This window comes from Vigna unguiculata, chromosome 5, assembly GCF_004118075.2.
Source record: "Vigna unguiculata cultivar IT97K-499-35 chromosome 5, ASM411807v1, whole genome shotgun sequence".
Taxonomy (NCBI): Eukaryota; Viridiplantae; Streptophyta; class Magnoliopsida; order Fabales; family Fabaceae; genus Vigna; species Vigna unguiculata.
The window spans coordinates 36048198-36067518 of NC_040283.1; positions in this window are offsets into that span (position 1 = coordinate 36048198).

Genomic DNA, 19321 nt, shown 5'->3' on the forward strand with positions numbered 1-19321 from the left:
TGATATTTACGTTTATATGAAAAAATAATGTTTGCACTAGTACCAAAGGATATGTGTCTTATTGATAGTGCAACAACTTATACAATTCTCAAGAGTAATAAAAGCATGGTAGGCTTGTTAATTCCAAAGACATGTTTGAAGTGTGGTAGGAATATTGGTTCCAAAGATAAAACCTCTTGAATGAGAAAGGGAGCTAAAATGCAAAATGACCTAATCGAAAAGGTTGAAATCCCAAAAGATTCATTTGACATAATTAATGGTTCGGTTCCAGAAGAACATCAGGTACCTAAAATTGTTGAAAATTATGATATCTCAATAAAATATATCATGAATCATATAACATGGAACCAAAATGATGTTAACATTGACGAAACTTTTACTTATAACATAACGATGAATGTTATTAATGATAATGGGGATCAATAAGCAATGATCATTGAAGATTGTCGGCAAAGAAAAGATTGACCAAAATGAAAATATGCAAAGAAACATAATTATATTTGCTTGCTAAACGAAAGGTTTTTGGCCATATAGTTTTCACACCTGAAGTTACGAAACCCGTTGGGTACATATGGATTTTTGCACAAAAATCAAATTAAGAATGATAAAATTGTTAGATACAAAGCACAATTGGTTGCTCAAGGCTGTTCACAAAACCTTGTATTGATTTGTGAAAAAACATATTCACTAGTATTGGATGCAACAACATTGCAATATTCGATTATCCTAGTTGCACAACAAGGTTTGCATTTACATATAATGGATGATGTTACAACCTATTCGTACGGTTCTTTTGAGAATGAGAATCATATTTATATGAAAATCTCAGAAGGATTTTATTTGCTCAACAAGACAAATTCTAAAGAGGGTTATTCAATAAAATTGAACATGCTCTTTTATTGATTAAAGAAATAAGGAAGTGTGTGGCATAATCGTCTTATTGAGTACTTATTAAAATAAAGATATAGAAATGATCCTATTTGTTCTTGTATTTATATGAAAAGATCCAAAAATGAATTTGCCATAATTATTGTTTATGTAGATAACAAACATTGTTGGAACTCTTAATGAGCTCACAAAGGCAATTGATTACTCAAAGAAATAATTTGAGATGAATGATCTTTGAAGGGAAAAGTCTTATTTGAAATTAGAAATTGAGTAGTTAAATAAAGGTGTTTTTATTCGTCAAGAGGCTTATATAATTAAGGTGCTTAAAATGTTCTAAATGGACAAGTCATGTCCATTATGCACTCTAATAATTGTAAGGTCATTAGATATTGATAAAGACTCTTCTTAGACCTCAAGAAAATCATAAAGATCTTTTTGGTCCAGAAGCACCATATCTGTCATAGAAACACGAATGTATCTTGCTAATTATACTCGTTATAATATTGCATTTGCTGTAAATTTGTTAAGCAAGATACAATTCTTCAACTACAAGAAGAAAATGGTTTGGAGTAAAACATATACTTCATTACTTTAAGGGTACTACAAATATGAGCTTATTCCATCCAAATGATTCAGATTCAAACCAATGGATTATGTATATGCATGTTATTTTACACATTCTCATAATGTCACAATGGTTGATCACAAATAAGATGTTTGTTCACATGTGGTAGCACAATGGTTTCATGAAGGTATATGAAATAAACCATAGTAGCAACATCGTCTAATCGTACAAAATTACGAAGAAAGTTATGAATATGTTTGGTTAAGGTCTATAATTCAACATGTGCAAGAAACTTGTGACTATCCCCAACAAAGATGGAATCAACAACCATATATGAAGACAATAATGTATTGTTCAATTGAAAGGATGATATAGATATCCAAAAATTCATTCATGTGAAAATATGACAGGTCTATTTATGAAGTTTTTGCCAAGAAGAACTTTTGAGCAAATGATTCACAAGTTTGGACTCCGTAACCTTAATGATGTAAGTTTACACGAAGGGGAGAAATAGAATATGTGATGAACAATATTGTATTAAATAATATAGAATGTTGTACTTTTTTTCCTTCACTAGTTTTTTTTTATCCCAAAGGATTTTTCCTAGTAAGGTTTTAACCAGACACATTCTTTTATCAATGGACACTCAAGGGGGAGTGTTATGAATTAATGATTGTCCATTGATTTGATACATTTACTCATATGATTGATACTCATATGATTACTCCTTATGTAAATATTTGTATTAACTAAGTTGATTTGTTTCCTTTGTGGATTACATGTTGTATCTATAAATAGGATTCTTCCTATCAATAATAATACATAGATGAGTTGTTGCCTATTATCTCATTCTCTATTCTCTATTATTTCTTCTCTTCTCTATTTTCTATTATTCTCTCTGTTATTCGCTTTATTTCATAACAATTTTGCTATTATTGTTTCAACTTATTAGTATTATTGTTTTATTATTATTTCATTTTATAATTGTTTTCATTATTTTTATTTTTATTTTTATTGTTTTGTTTTAATATTATTATTATTGTTGTTGTTGTTGTTGTTTGTTGGCACAAGCAAGCTTGAAGCAAAGAATTGATAAAGCCATGTGCATGAAGATCTTAAGTGTTTGATGAAGATTAATGAAGATTGGTGAAGATCCTCTTGAAGATTAAGTTTTAGTGTATTAAATATGTATATAACATGTTAAATGTAATGTGTTAGTGTTATATCTTGTTGGTAGGCTATATGACATAGGTTAGATGTCTTGTGTGCCTTAGTGTGTCTCTTTTAATCTGTTAAAATGGGTTTTAACATGTTAAAAGGCTTGTTGTATATAGTTTCTGGTATGAATGCATTCAGTCAGTTGAATTATTTTTCAATCGACTGATTTCACTTAAGTCAAGTGAAATCAGCTAACTGTATGGAAAATTCAATTGATTGTTTTCACTTAAACCAGACTATATAAGCTATGTTTTCGCGAGTAAAGGTGCGATTTTGATTTTTTGAAAACGAAACTTTGTCATTCATCTCTAGGAAGCTCTCTCTCTTTGCAATACATAGCTGGAACTCGTGTTTTGAAGATCTTGGTTGATCTTGGACGCATTTTGGCTTGTGGGTAGCTTGAAGAACACATGTATGGTTGGCTAGGATCAACCACCATTAGGTTTGGATGTTCTTGTGCCTCTGGTTGGTTTGCCTGATGTGATTCTAGGTCTGTAAGTGTGCTTCATGCAGGGTGTGTATCTAGATTTTTGTGTGAGTCAAATATCTTGTTAGTTTTTGTGTTCAAAAGTGTAATCTTGGTTGTGTGATTTGTAAAACTTTTGAATATAGTGGAAATCAGGCTCAGGTTGTCCTGGTAAACTGGATGTAGCTCTGTGATTGAGTGAACTAGTATAAAAACAGTTGTGCATTCTTCTTTCCCTTATCTCACTCTCTTTGAAACTCTTTAAAAACTCAAAAAAACCAAGCAATTTGATCTTTGGTGTTTAATGCGTTCTTGTGTAATTTGAGGCTTCATACTTGTTATAAATACTGATTGGAACAAGTCTTGTATGTAAAAGATTGGTGTTTGAGTTGAATTCACGAATTCTACATTCTACATAATTCTCCAGTATTTTAGCCAACTGATTTATCTTTTTAATCGACTGTTTCATAGCATCAAGAACAATTTAGTCTGTTCTTTAATATTTTAATCGATTGAAAGTGTAATGGTCTGCTGCATTTACATCCAAAATTTCCAGTCCATTAGTTTTCAAAAAAGTTTTATAAAGCCAATTCAACCCCCCTTCTTGGCTAAACTCACCATTTCAAAACTAACAGTTGTTAGTTTTATTATTATCATTATCATTGTTTTATTGTTCGTGCGATATTTTGGGGCAATGTTATGTATTCTTCCTGCTTTTGTATATTGTTTGGTTGTTCTTCGACTATGATCCAATGATGTGATTATGACTGGATAAGCATATTTCATGTTATGGATTGTATGTATAGTGTTTGGGGTTCTTTGGAACTTGCTTCAAAGTGCCAAAAACCAGTAGTAGTGACGCTACTAGTGTGGTGCCTAGCGGCTTGGGGTGGGCTGCCTAGCGGCTTGGGGTGTGCTGCCAATTGATAAGGGAAAACCAGAGAAGCTTGGGATGCATGGCTGATGAGTCATTATTTTCTTCCATTTCACTAGCCTTTGTGTACCCATTAGACATTTGATTAGTGCTTAATTGTTCATCATTAGAGTGTTTTTCATCTATTGGGCTTTATTGGGCCACTGTTCCGAATTTGGACTAATTTCACATTATTTGGCCTAATTTTTGTTTTTATTTATTTTTAGGTATTTGGGTGAAGCAATTTTGGAGCTTGGACATTTATATTTAGTTGAAGAGACTTTCCACATCATTGCCACATCATTCCATGTCATTTCCACATCAGCAAAGTCAATGGGTCAACATTTGAGGCCAAGAGTGACATTTTTGTAAATCTGAGTGGCAGAGTGGCAGTTTTGTAATTATGAGTGGCAAGGGTGATATGACCACGAAAATTAGGTCTGCATGGGAGTCCAGCCGCTCCATCATCTTCTACATTCTCTCCAACTCCATTTTTCGTGCTCCAAGCTTCCATGGATGCCTCCCCTTGCGGTTTTTCACATTTTTGGGTCATTTTTACCGTTTTTATGCACATTTGACAGCACCCATTGAAGGTTTTGCGTTTTGATTTCATTTTCTACATTGGGCATCTCGTTTTGTGATTTCATTGAGTTGAAACAATACCCATTCATGGGGTTTTCGCATTTATATATGATAGCACCGTTTTGCATTCCATTTAAGCTTTAAAATCTCTATTTTTGCTCTTAAATTGTGTTTTCAGATTTCATAAGTTAGGGTTTTTGGTTCTGTTTTGTAATTGCAGTTTTGAAATGTTTAATTGTTCATTCTCTATGTGTAGCTAAGTTTTTTGGTATTGGTTCTTTGAAGAAACTGATTTGAAACCATGAGGTTGATGTTTTGCAGTGCACTCCAATTCCTATTTTCTTTTCATTGTATTCAATTTCGTAGCTTTGAATGAAATGGAATTTGTGATGCTTAATCGTAGGTTCATGTTTTGCACAATTTCAGAATCCTTGTCATGCTTAGTGATTTCGGGCTTTGGCCACAGTTGCTTAATCTGTGTTTGTGTGTGTGTGTGTGAAATTGAAAGAAGGATGTGTGCTATGCTTAATGGCATAATGAAGCTGTGTTAATTTTCGCATAGTTGATTAATTCGGATTTCATGAGAGTAAATTGGATAAGAGAATTGATTTAGTTACCTGTGATTGGTGGATTTTCAGTGGAATCAAGGAACCAGTACATTTTGAATTCTGTGTTTAATTCAGTTTTGGTGTTTTTATTAGAATTTAGCAAAGTTGTATGAATCTGCCAAACCCCCCCTGTGTTTTATTGTTGTGTTCATCTGGAAATTTGGCTTTGAATGAAAATATTGGTCGTTGGGAGACGACTTGGTTCACTTTCATGTACTGCATTTAATATGTTTTAATTTGGTGGGGTACGACCTCTATCAATGGTGCTGGCAGAAAATGTGATCTCGTCAGGCAGAAATGATCTGGTAGAGGCTCTGGAAAGCGTATGGCGCTTAGCAACGTGAGGTGCCTGCCAGGCAGTTTGGATCCAAGTTCCGCCTAATGACGCGAGAGGTGTGCTAGGCAGTTTTGGGTGTAGAGTTGGATCACGAGGAGGATTCCTACACCGCTTTGGATGGAGGTCATGAGGCGATGCTTTGTTGGGAGCCCAGTTACGAGTGTAACTTGTATTGGGGTAACTTGTATTGGTGGTTTTCGAAGTCCAGTGGAGTGTGAGAGATTGTGGCTCGTACGGCGAGGCTCCGGAAGATTTCCCTCTTCAGTGTAACTGATTGAGTTTGGTAGTCTGAGGACAACTACGAACTACGGTTCATTTTGGGAAACTCCATTTGGTGTCGCGGATGGTGGTCGTGGCAATTTATTCCTCCATGTGAACTATTAGGTAGTGGCCTGTAGTCGAAGGGGCGAGTAGACACTCGTGTAGCAAAGATCGATCAATGTACTCTTCAAAGGGCATAGAATCAAGATGCGTCCAACAGAATGTTTGGAAGTGGAGGATTGAGGATTGGGGGCTAACACGGGTTATGGTTATGAAATTCTTTAATTATGTCATGTTGTAATTGTCCTTCTTGTATTTGAGCTCACCCTATTTGTGTGTGTTTGGCGATGATCATGTAACTTGTTACATGGGAGCAGATGTTGATGCAGGTGAGCATGTGGATGTCTAGAGTCGGAGTGGGGACCAGCTATGGGAGTTTTTGCTAGTTTTCTTCATGAACTATTTTGTAATGAATATTATGAACAATTAATCTTTGTAATAATTGAACGTCGTATGGATTTTATAATTGGCGCATTGAAATAAAGTTTTAAATTTTCCTGCATTTTGAGAAAATGAATTATCATAAATGTGATTTTATACTTATATCCCTATTTTAATTATTTAAATTAGTAATATCCGGACGGGATGTTACACTTGATTCAGTCCATAAAATGCTTTCTTTAGTTTGTAGACATGATTTGGATATTTGTAGTCCTCAAAACAGGAGGTTGACACATGTAGACCTCTTCTTTGATGTATCCCTTTAAAAAAGCATTTTTTACATCCATTTGATATAGTTTGAATTTCATAATAGATGCATACTCTAGTAGAATCCTTATGGCTTCCAATCTTGCAACTGGAGCATATCTTTCATCATAATCAATTCCTTATTCTTGATTATATCCTTTTGCTACCAATTGTGCCTTAACTTTTGTTATGTTTCCATGTTCATCTAGCTTATTTCTATACACCCATTTTGCTCTAATTACTTGCATTGAATTATTTCTTGGTACTAGATCCCATACTTCATTTCATTTAAACTGATTTAGTTCTTCTTGCATTGCCTGAATCCAGTATTCATCTTGTGAAGCTTCATCAATGCTCATTGGTTCTCCCTATGAAACAAAGGCTACATTCATACAAAAGTTATTCCTTTTGCTTCTTGTTGTAACTTTTTTATCTACATTTCCAATAACATTGTCTAGTGAGAGTCCTCTCGATGTTCGCCATTCTCTAGGTAGATCTTTAACAATTTGTTGTTCATTGATGGTCAGATCTTGTAGATTTCTTCGTAGGTCCTCCACACTTTCTTCTTGTGGTTGATCTTTTTCCATTGCAACCTGTTCTTCTTCTATATCTATGGATTTTTGTCTTGACTCAAGAGGGTTTTCCTCAAGGTCCAAAAACTCATCAAACGTTAAATGAACAAATGCAGTGTTCTCCTATTAAATACTATATGATTTACTTCTTAAAGAATAGCCTAAAAATATAACTTCATTTGCTTTTGAATCAAATTTACTAAGGTTATCCTTTTCATTGTTTAAAGCATAACATTTGCAACCAAAAACTTTAAAATGAGAAATATTTGGTTTTCTACCTTTGAAAATTTCATAGGGTGTGAGTTTCAAAATGGGTCCAACTAAAATCCTATTTAACACATAACAAGTCGTTGAAACTGCATCGACCCAAAAATATTTTGGAAGATTGTTTTCACTTAACATTGTCTAGCTAGTTCTTCCAGTGACCTATTTTTCCTCTCAACAACTCCATTTTGTTGTGGTGTTCTTGGAGAAAGGAAAAGTTATGTGTAATACCAAATTCTTCACAAAAATTTTCAAACTGCTCATTTTGAAATTTACCACCATGATCACTTCTTAAAAAAATTATTTTTAAATTTTTCTCATTTTGGATAGCCTTAGCAAATTTCTTAAAATAGTTGAAGGCATTACTTTTAGTTGGCAAAAAGAAAGTCCAAGTAAACCTAGAATAGTCATCTACAATAACTAATGCATAATAATTACCACCTAAACTTCTTGTTCTAGAGGGTCCAAATAAGTCCATATGTAAAAGCTCTAGAGGTTTTGAGGTAGAAATGATTTTCTTACTTTTAAAAGAAGTTTTAGTTTGCTTTCATTTTTAGCATGCAACACAAATTTTATCTATTTCAAAATTTATTTTTGGGAGACCAAGCACTAGTTCTTTTGAAATAAGTTTATTCAAATGATGCATGTGATTGTGTGCAACTCTCCTATGCCATAACTAAGGATATTGATCCATAGAAACAAGACAGGAGATAGTTCTAGAAGATGCAATGTCAAGATTGATAACGTAGATATTATTTAGTCGCGTACCTTTTAACACTATGACATTTGATTGTTCTTTGACAATGTTGCAAGCTTTTGATTCCAATGTTACTTCCAGTCCTTTGCCACATAGTTAACTTATGCTCAATAGATTATGCTTTAATCCCTCTACAAGCAGAGGGTGACATCCTATATGGTGTTATAGATATCAGTTCAGTTTCAAGCATCAAATTTATTGAAAATTCAATTTCTCTATTGGGTAGTAAACCAGGAATATCATTAGGAAAGACTTCAGAAAAATTTTGAACAACTGTTATATTTTTCAACTCAACTTCCTCTTTTATTTCTATATAAAATAATAATAATAATAAGCACCCTTAAATTTCATTCATTTCATTCATTAAATGCTCACTTTTTAAGTTTGTAGGTGATTTCAAAAGATTCTCAAAGTTTGGAAATATTATTGATTTCTTAGCACAATTCAAAATGACTTGATTGGAAGATAACCAGTCCATACCTAAGATTACATCTAATTGAGATAACGGTAGACATAATAGATTTACAAGGAATTTTTTATTCTCAATGAATAGTGGTCAATCTAAACAAACTCTACTGGTAATTACTAAGTCATTTGTGGGAGTTGAAACAATCAAACTAGTTTTTAGTAAAGAGATCAATAGATTAAGATGTTGAACACAATAATTGGAAATGAATGAATGAGTTGCACCTGAGTCATACAATACATTTAAAGTTTGACCTTTCATAAAACATATATCTTGAATCGGATCATGGTTTTCAATGGCTTCAATTCCAGTCATGGTGTAAACTCTTCTTGTTGTTGTAGGTCTTGCCTTAGGTGCAACGGGATTGAAATGTGGCTTCTGTTGTCCACACTCAGAGAATAGGTGACAAGGTTTCCCACACTTAAAACAAATTGGTCCCTTAAGATCACAATATTTAGCGTGATGACCTTGTCCGCATTTAAAGCATCTGATATGATTATATACAGGTCCACTAGAATTCCCTTATGCAGATTGGCTGGATTAGGACCTCCATTGGGGACCGATTATAGGGTTTTCCCTCATTGCGTTTATTTTTATTTGTTTGGGGTCCAAACTATTTTGATTTATTGTTTTGGTTGTTCTCAAAATCTTCCAAAAATATACACTTGTGAATAAGCGTAGGAAAATCAGAAATTTCCAGTATTCCTACTACTTTCCTTAATTCAAGCTTAAGTCCATTTTCAAATTTCATACACTTCATTCTTTTCCTTTGGGTGATAAAAAAAGGTAAAGTATTTCCTAATTCTTTAAACTTGGAAGTGTAACATTCCTAGGGAAAATTACTTAAAAACAAATAATAAAAGAATTAATTATATTAATAGTCGTCTCGATAAAAATCCCAACGCGGGAAGATTTAATTTCATGAAAGCACGCGCCAAAACTTATAACATAGATAGTCAAATGTTACAAGTTCCCATTATTCGTGTTTATAATAAAAACGTAAAGTAATACATGTAAGAGAAAAATCCTAGCTCTAATCCCATGCTAGCCCTCACTCCGCCATCTGAACATCCTCAGCACCACCTGTATCAACATCTGCTCCCGTGTAACGAATTACACGATCATCGCCACACACAAACAAAAAGGGTGAGCTGAGAAAATAAAATAACATGCATATAAAACACAAGATAACTCATATACCTATCTTATTCATTATATATAATTCTTGGCCAAGACCTTAACCCCAAGACTTATCAGTCTTCAAATCATACAATTGGTTAGCCTTGGACTCGAGAATATGATGCTCACACGAGCCTACCCGCTCGTGGTCCTGCCTCTACGAACCTCCCTGCTCGTAGTCCTACTCTACGAACCTCCCCACTCATAGTCCTGCTCTACGGACCTGCCCGCCCGTAGTCCAACACATGTGATCCACCAGCCCCGTACCTCCCCGCACGTGGCATCTCTCAGACGTGAGCACGGAACATACGAACCTACCTCGCTCGTATCCCCACGTGAGAGTAACTGGATATGAACCTCCCTACTCATACCATCACATGTTAATCACCATCCATGAACCTACCCGCTCATGGCACAACATCTCCCGATCCAAGTGTAAAAGCATTGTTCAAACAACAAACCAAGAAAGCAAAGAACAACAGTATTTCCGCCTGGCTCTGCCCACGCGCTGCCAGGCGAAATTGCTCCAGACCGTCTGGCGGTATCTACTCACCGCCAGGCACCAGCGACCCCAGGGCCACTGTTTTCTCGTCACCGCCTGGCGGACCTCACCGTGCCGCCAGGCACTATCCCATACAGGGACCCCTGACGCTAATCCCACCGCCTGGCGCACCTACCCGTGCCGCCAGGCGCTGTATCAGCAGCGAAACCCCTCTGGTTTTCTTTTAGCAACTCAGTTAGTCTAATCTGATAAGTGGCTCCATTCCAGGGCCCCGAATAAACTCTTCTGTAGAATGTACATTATGGTTAGTCTACAACTAACATAAGTATCTACAACTAACTTTACCTTGGTCCCCTTTTATACAAGTTTTTACTATATGTGAGCTTTGTTATAGTAAGGCAGTTCATCCCTATCTAAGGACACAGTCCACAATTTAATACCCTCAATTACATTCCAAGGTATATCCCACTGCATTAAGCCAACCTTCCCTCTCATCCGGCTTAGAATCCTTTTCCCATAATTCCTCATGCAATATAACATAACCAATTATCACAACTACTGATTATACCCCTCAATCCTTAACTAAAATTTGTTACTCATAATCAGCCCTGGCTAGTCACAATTTCACAAATACCATGCTTCCAGAAACCTGATCTAGTAATCACAATTCTCCCCTCTCCCTTTTCTCCCTTATGCACAACCCAACACCATGATTAGTTATACATCTACTCTTTACCATCCCTTTAATTAATCCTCACAGTATTTTATTCCCCCATTTTTCTATGTTGCCAAATTATCAATACCCTCACCTACTCCAAATCTCTACTCTCAATTCCGCCACCAAGACCTCACAAAATAGCCCCCTGCCCGCGTCATCGCCTAGCGGCGCTTTGCTTGCCGCCAGGCGGAGTAACAGTGCCTGCACGAACCAGGCTTCTTCCACACCTGTGACAGACTCCACCCCTTTTTCCAGTACTCAGTTCCACCATATCCATTCACCCAGAAATGACCATACCTATTTTAAGGACTAGTTTCCCGTTCTTAATTCAATGCATATAGACTCCTCGATCTTTACCCTCTAGAATCCCCCAAATCAGTTCATTCACGAATATACCTAGAACATTGCCATACTCTGAATTCCAATTGGTTTTCGCCCAACCAAATATTCAATAGAAACTAAACATACCAATTTCAATAATCCAAATTGATTAACACGCAAACAGCATTACAACTCACCAAAATAGAACGCAACAGTGTCGTGCCGCCTGGCAGAAATTCATCGCCACCAGGCGGTTCATGCCAAATTAAGAACAACACACTAGTCTGATGTGCCGCCTGGCGGTACGGGATGAACCGCCAGGCGGTTTCTGGAAAAATCCAGAAACTTCAATACAACAGTGCAGAAAATGATGCAGTGATCATGCTATGATTCAAGGCATTGCACAGTTATTCAATTGCAATCAAAAAGGCAAGAAAACAACTCCCCTAACCTGGAATTTGCTTCAAATTTTGAATTAGTGTGAGTGTGCTCCAATCAAAATCTCCTTGCCCTTGCTCACACTCCCACGCTAGTTTCTTCTCCTCACTTTCCCTCTGCTTTCAGTCCCAATTCACCAAAACCTTCTGTCCAAGTCTCCCACGTACAACAACACCTCTCCTTTCACTAATTCTCTCTCTCTTTTTGGCTTATGAGTAATCTATTCACTCATTCACTTTCTAAAACGAAAATTACTTTAAATGGGGTTTAATAGCTATTGAGTGGATCATCCATCTGATTTTTTAGCCCCTTAGACAACTAGGTTAAGCTGCCCCTTTCAAATTCCATGCAAAAATAAAAGTGCCCTAAAAAAAAGGAAGTTTAATTTGATTCTTAACAAGACTTGAACCCACAACCCATCAATTAGCAACTCAAGTGCACAACCAATTCAACCAATTCACAATTGTTAATCCCTACAGATTTAGCAATTTTACCATCACGTCACGCATTCAATATGTAACAAAATGCATAATTAAAATAACACATAATTGACATACATAGGACTCAAACCCAAGTCCCTTCACACAACCAAAGTACTCCTAACCATTTGAGCTAGTACGTTTCCACGTCATAGCTCCTCACATTTATTACTTTAAATGTTCTCATTACCCGTCCTATTTAAATAATTAATTAAATAACTATTTAATTTTCCTGGATCTTATAGGAAGCACACTCCCTTACGATCATACTTCCTTGTTTCAATTGCATAAACTCTATTTCTTTTGCTTTCCTCACCTCATTTGGGAAATATTTTTCTAATGTGACGACCTAATAATATTTTTAACTATTTATTTATTGTTATTATTATGTCATAGTTATTGCTTACTATTATTATTATTATTATTATTATTATTATTATTATTATTATTTTCTATAATATACTTATAGAATTTTAACACCAAATTTTACAATAACATGTAACATACTTAAAATATTTATATATATATATACTTTATATTACTGTAGGCATCTTATATTTACACCATTTGATACATATTATATTTTCTATACTAGAAAAGGAAGGAGTATTATTTATTTATAGTTTTTCCCTTGTATACTAACCTTCAAACATGTGGAGGAAGAATGTTATGGATAGACTTGGACTATTAGGGGTAAATAAAAAGTGACTCCAATTTGTCCTTCAAGGATAACTGGTGCATTTAGAGCATTTAGAAAGGTGATGGTAGAATTTCTCGTTCCTTGAAATGTTACCGAATTATTTACTGCATTTGTTTGTCATGCATTTCCTAAAAAGACTGCTACGATATCGATAAAGAATAGGTCGGGCATGTTAGGGACAGCCATCTACAATGAGATTATAATGTTTTGTTTTTTTACATACACAATCATAAAATAGAAAAGTGAGACAAATATCACATAAAAATATAATATGTCTTAATAAAATAAAATAAAATGAAAACTCTTTCAATTCTATAAAGCTTCGATTTTTATTATACTCTATAAATATTTTTGATTAATTTTATAGTGACTAGTCAGGATAAATGAGTCTCACCACAGCGAACAAAGTAACCCAAGAACATCTTATCTTGAGTACTAACTACTCATTTAAATCCCCAAATTTATACCTCCAACTACAATAATCAAATATTTATTTATCAAAAGTTTTATTTTGATATTAAATCATGTAATTATATAAATAAATAAATAAATAGGATCAGTGCATAACTAAAAATAATAAACAAAAAGGACCAATACATGACTAGAGATAATATAAATGAATAAATGAAAATAAATAGGACCAATGCACAACTCGAGATGAATATAAATAAATAAATGAGAACGAAAACTAAATATAAATTAGAATGAGGTTAGAGACACTTCACTTAAGGTAAATATAGAAAAAATAATAATTATAGAGATAAAAGGATAATAAAAGTAAAAAGATAAAATGATAAATGTCTCATCTCTTTACCTTAGCTATGGAAGATATGTTTGAAAAGTTTAAAGATGATCTTTGTATTTTATTTTTCTCTTGTTTCTTTTCTCACACTCGCATAGACTCTACTTCTCTCTCTTTTTTTCTTACTGTCTTTCTTCTCATCTTCCCTTTCATTTACCTCACCCCTATTTATAATAGTTATTGCAATATTGTATTTAGTTTAAAATGCACTATTTTTTGTTCCAGTTTCCACTGGTTTAATATGGTTAGTTACAGATTAGGCTTTCCAAGATTTTTATCCTTCATTACATTAAAAATTAACATGACATTAAATGTTAGTTGTCCACAGGGACGGAACTTAGTGTTCACATAGGGGAGCCATGGCTCCCCCAACACTTTTTTTTTCTAATTTTTTATATATTTTTAAAAAATATTTTATATATTAAAATTTTATTTATATTAATTTAGTTTAAAAAAACCTTTTTTAAATTTAAAAATTATCTTTTTCTTTTTATTATAATTTCTTTTATTTCTTTATTTGTTTTTTTTGTGTCTCTATCTCTTTCTCTTTTTTGTTTCTATTTCAATTTTCGTCATCAATTTTTTATTTTTTTCAAAATCAAATTGCACTAAGAAAAAATTGAGGAGTTAAGGAAAATTTTGGATTAAACAATTTCTTTTTTTGAATAAATTTATTTTTTACTCTTGAAGCAATCTTGGAAGGTCCTTTTGAAGATTTCTATCAAAACACATTCATTATTGACTTGGCAAGATGAAGAGATCTCAATCTTGAAAAGGTGTATTCAATCCAATTTGTAGTCTTTGCTTTGTTTGTGTTTTGATACAGTTTTGAAACAATTTGTTTCTGGTTTTTTTTTCTGCCCTCTGCAAGTGCGTGTTTGCCTTGCTGTTGTGTGGTTGTGCAAGTGTGTGGATGCCTTGCATTTGTGTTCCTTTATCTTAGAATTTAGATTTATCAAGTGTATTTGTAAATCTTGAAATTCTTGTGATATAGTGAATATCTCTAGTTGTGGTTTGCTAGATGAACTGGATGTAGATTCTTAAGAATCGAACCAGTATAAAAATTCTGTGTGCCTTATCTCTTTCTCTCTATATCTTGTCATAGTATAAATGCTCCATACATTAAGCATCAAACCATACTATTTCAATTGATTCAAAAGAACAGGTTTTTATCAAAACAATTTCAAAAGTGCTAAAACTGGGCAAAATTTGTTAATACCAATTTACCCCCCCTCTTGGTTGTGAAATATTGGTGCATCAATTCTAACATAATATGTATATATATTTTATTATAACTAGAAAAAAATATTTTATTGTAGTTATACGTATATTATGTTATAAGTATTATAACTTATCTTATTATTTAAAATATATTATTTTGTAGTAATATTTTTATTATAATTATTTTAATTATAAAAACTTAATTAATTTTGATTCCTTGAATATTTATAATTTTTATATTTATACTAGTGTACACACAAGTGCTATCGCACCTATGTGAACGTATTTTTTAAATATGAATAATAGTATGTTAATAAGTGATAATAGTGTAATGTTATTAAATTAATATATAAAATAAATTTATATTTATTAAAAATAAAGTGAAATGAATAAAAAAAGAAAAGAAGATAAATAGTTTTACAGAAAATAGGTAAAAATAATCATTAATTTTAAAAATTTAATAAATAATTATATTGTAAATGGTATAATTGATATTATGAAATGTAGATACAAAAGAGGGAATCCTCTTTATATATTCTTATAGATATTTACATGATCTTCATTTATTATACTAGATATAATATATACATGAAAAGTATTGTATTATAAAATTTTAGATGTTAATATACCGAAAACATTATGATCTAAATTTTGAGACGTTATAAGATATACATGGATAATTTTCACTCTTACCAAGATGATTAAGAAAAACCTTAACATGATTATAATTTATCATAATATTTATTTAAAAATTATAGTAGATTCAAATATAATTTTATCAAGAAAATAAACTAAAAAGAAACTTAAGGCTATTTAACATATTTTCAAGAAAGTTAAATATATATTTTTTTCTTAAAATTAAATGTATTTTTGGGTTTATCATTGACTAATCATAAATTTAAACTATTGGAATCAACAAACAGAAGTAGAGCACTAGAGTTATGAGTAATTGACATATTCTTGGGGATAATTTGTTATCGATGAATGAACAACGATATTTCTTTCTACACTTAATATTGTATCAATAAATAATCTTCCTTAACAAAAAACAACCATGTGATGTGTGTCAACACCAATATAAAAATAAATGTTTCTAAAAACATAAAAAAAATGTTTCTAAAAACATTAAAAAAAGTATTAAATAAAAAAGTAAAAATAAAATTTGCCTCAAGAAATAACAATTTAGAAAAAAAAAGATTTAAAAGAAAACGAGATTTTAAAAGAATTTCTTTGAATTGTTTTAAAAAAATAATAATAAAGTAAGATAGGAAATTTTATTTTTACATTTAAAAATATGAATTAAAAGATTAAAGTATATATAAATTATTGTTAATAAAAAATTCATTTTTTTCATTTTATTTTAATTAATTAAAAGTTAAAAATTAAGAAACAATTTTAAGAATTGAGGTGCACACAGTTATTCTTCGTGCACCCCTCCACTTACATCTTAAACCCTATACAACTTTTTCTTTTAAAAAATAATAAAAGTGTTAAGAATTTTACTTTTGTTATGAATTACTCATATGATTGATAATCATATTATTCATTACTCTTTATGTAATATTTTATATTTACTATTTGATTTTATATCCTTTCTGGGTTACCATATTGTATCTATAAATAGGACTCGTCCTATCAGTAATAAGACACACATACAAACAGAAGTTGCTCCCTACTCTCTCATTCTCTATTCTTCCTCTCCTTTGTCTCTCTTATTACCTTTATTTTATAACACGTTATCAGCACGAGGGTTATCCAACTGAGCGTGAAGGCATTTTTTTTCCCTAAGAACAACGCTCTACATTCCTCAACCGAGGTTCTTTCTAATCTTTTTCTCATTCACAAACTTTATCTCATATTTTTTTTGTGTAATGATAATTGTTTGATTTATTTTTTTCTCTGTCATATTATTATTATTATTATTTGATTTTAATAATTTCATACATGAAATTTGATTATATTCATATTTTATATGCTAGTTCTAAAACATGTCAAATCTTGCAAAGCTTGAATTTGCGGCCCTTGATATTTCGGGGGGAGAATTATTTATCATGGATTTTAGATGCTGAGATTCATCTAGATGCAATGGGTCTGGGTGATGCTATTAAAGAAGGAAATAAAGCATCTGAACAAGATAAAGCTAAAGCTATGATTTTCCTTCGTCGCCATCTTCATGAAGGGTTGAAAATTGAATACCTTACTATAAAAGACCCTTCTGTATTATGGAAAAATTTAAAAGAAAGATATGACCACCAAAAAACTGTGATTTTGCCAAAAGCTCGTTATGATTGGATGCATTTACGGTTGCAAGATTTTAAAACTGTAAGTGAATATAATTCTGCAATGTTTAGAATTACTTCTCAATTGACTCTATGTGGAGAAAGAATTATTGATGAGGATATGTTGGAAAAAACATTCTCAACTTTTCATGCAACTAATTTGCTTTTGCAACAACAGTATCGTGAAAAAGGTTTTCACAAATATTCTGAATTGATTTCATGCCTTCTTGTGGCTGAACAAAATAATGAACTCTTGATGAAAAATCATGAGGCCCGACCAACTGGTTCTGCTCCATTCCCAGAAGTGAATGCAGCAACATCTGATCCATATAATCATGGACGAGGTCAAGACCATAATAATAATTGTGGTCGTAATTTTGGCTGTGGTCGTAGCCATGGTCGTGGTCGTGGTCGTGCTATTAATCATGGTCGTGGACATGGTTATAAAGGAAATTTCAAAGAGAAACTTCATCAACAGAAGTGGAACAAGAATGCGAAAAAGGAAAAAGAAAGGGGTGAAAATAATGGCAAAAAGGCTGAAAATATATGTTACCGTTGTGGTAGTAAAGGTCATTGGACCCGTGCCTGTTATACACCAAAGCATCTTGTTGAACTCTACCAAGAATCACTTAAAAAGAAGAATGTAGAAACACACTTTGCTTATGAAGATGGTGATTCTAATTATGGTCATATGGATACTACTCATCTTGATATTGGTGATTTCTTTTCTAAACCCGATGGAAGCATTGATCACCTTATTGGTGATGGGAGTGTTAGAAAATAATTTTATTTTATTTTATATTATGTTATTAAATTTTAAGACAATGTTTTATATTTAATTCATGTTGCTTTTATATGTACAAGTTTTTATGTTTTTATGAATAAAATCCTCTATTTTATTTTTATTTTTTCTCCTCTTACAAAGTAATCTCTAATATTGATATTTATGTTTATATGAAGAATGAATATTGACATTAACACCAATGATGATGATGTGCCTTGCTGATAGTGCAACAACTCATACAATTCTCAAGAGTAATAAATTTTTCTCTTGTTTGGTAATGCGAGAAGTCAATGTTAGTACTATTTCTGGTACTACAAATATAATTGAAGGCTCTGGAAGAGCTACAGTACTTCTGCCAAGAGGTACAAGATTGCATATTAAAAATGCATTTTATTCTCCTAAGTCCAATAGAAACTTATTAAGTTTCAAGGATATTCGTCTAAATGGATATCATATTGAGACAAATAATGAAGGAGATGTTGAATATCTTTATATCACTCAAATTGAGTCAAATAAAAAATGTGTATTGGAGAAATTATCAGCCTTCTCTTATGGCTTGTACTACACATATATTAATTCGATTGAGACGCATGTTATTGTAAGCCAGAAGCTTACAAATAAGAATGAATTTCTTGTTTGGCATGATCGGTTGGGTCATCCTGGATATATCATGATGCGAAAAATAGCTGAAAACTCATGTGGACATCCACTTAAAAGTCAAAAGCTTCTTCAGTCCAATGATTTCTCATGTACTGCATGTTCGCAAGGAAAATTGATAATAAGACCACCACCAGAAAAAATTAGAAATGAGTCAATCTCATTTTTAGAACGAATACAAGGTGATATTTGTGGTCCAATACACCCACCATGTGGATCATTTAGATATTTCATGGTATTAATTGATGCGTCCACTAGATGGTCACATATTTGTTTACTATCAACTCGAAATCAAGCATTTGCTAAGTTATTAGCACAATTGATCAAGTTAAGAGCCCACTTCCCAGATTATCCAATTAAGAAAATTCGTCTTGATAATGCTGGTGAATTTACATCTCATGCTTTTAATGAGTATTGTATGTCAATTAGAATTGAAGTTGAACATCCAGTAGCACATGTTCATACTCAAAATGGACTTGCAGAATCATTGATAAAACGTCTAAAATTGATTGCAAGACCTTTACTTATGAAAGCTAATCTTCCAATGACTACTTGGGGATATGCAATTCTGCATGCTGCAGTATTGATTCGCATCAG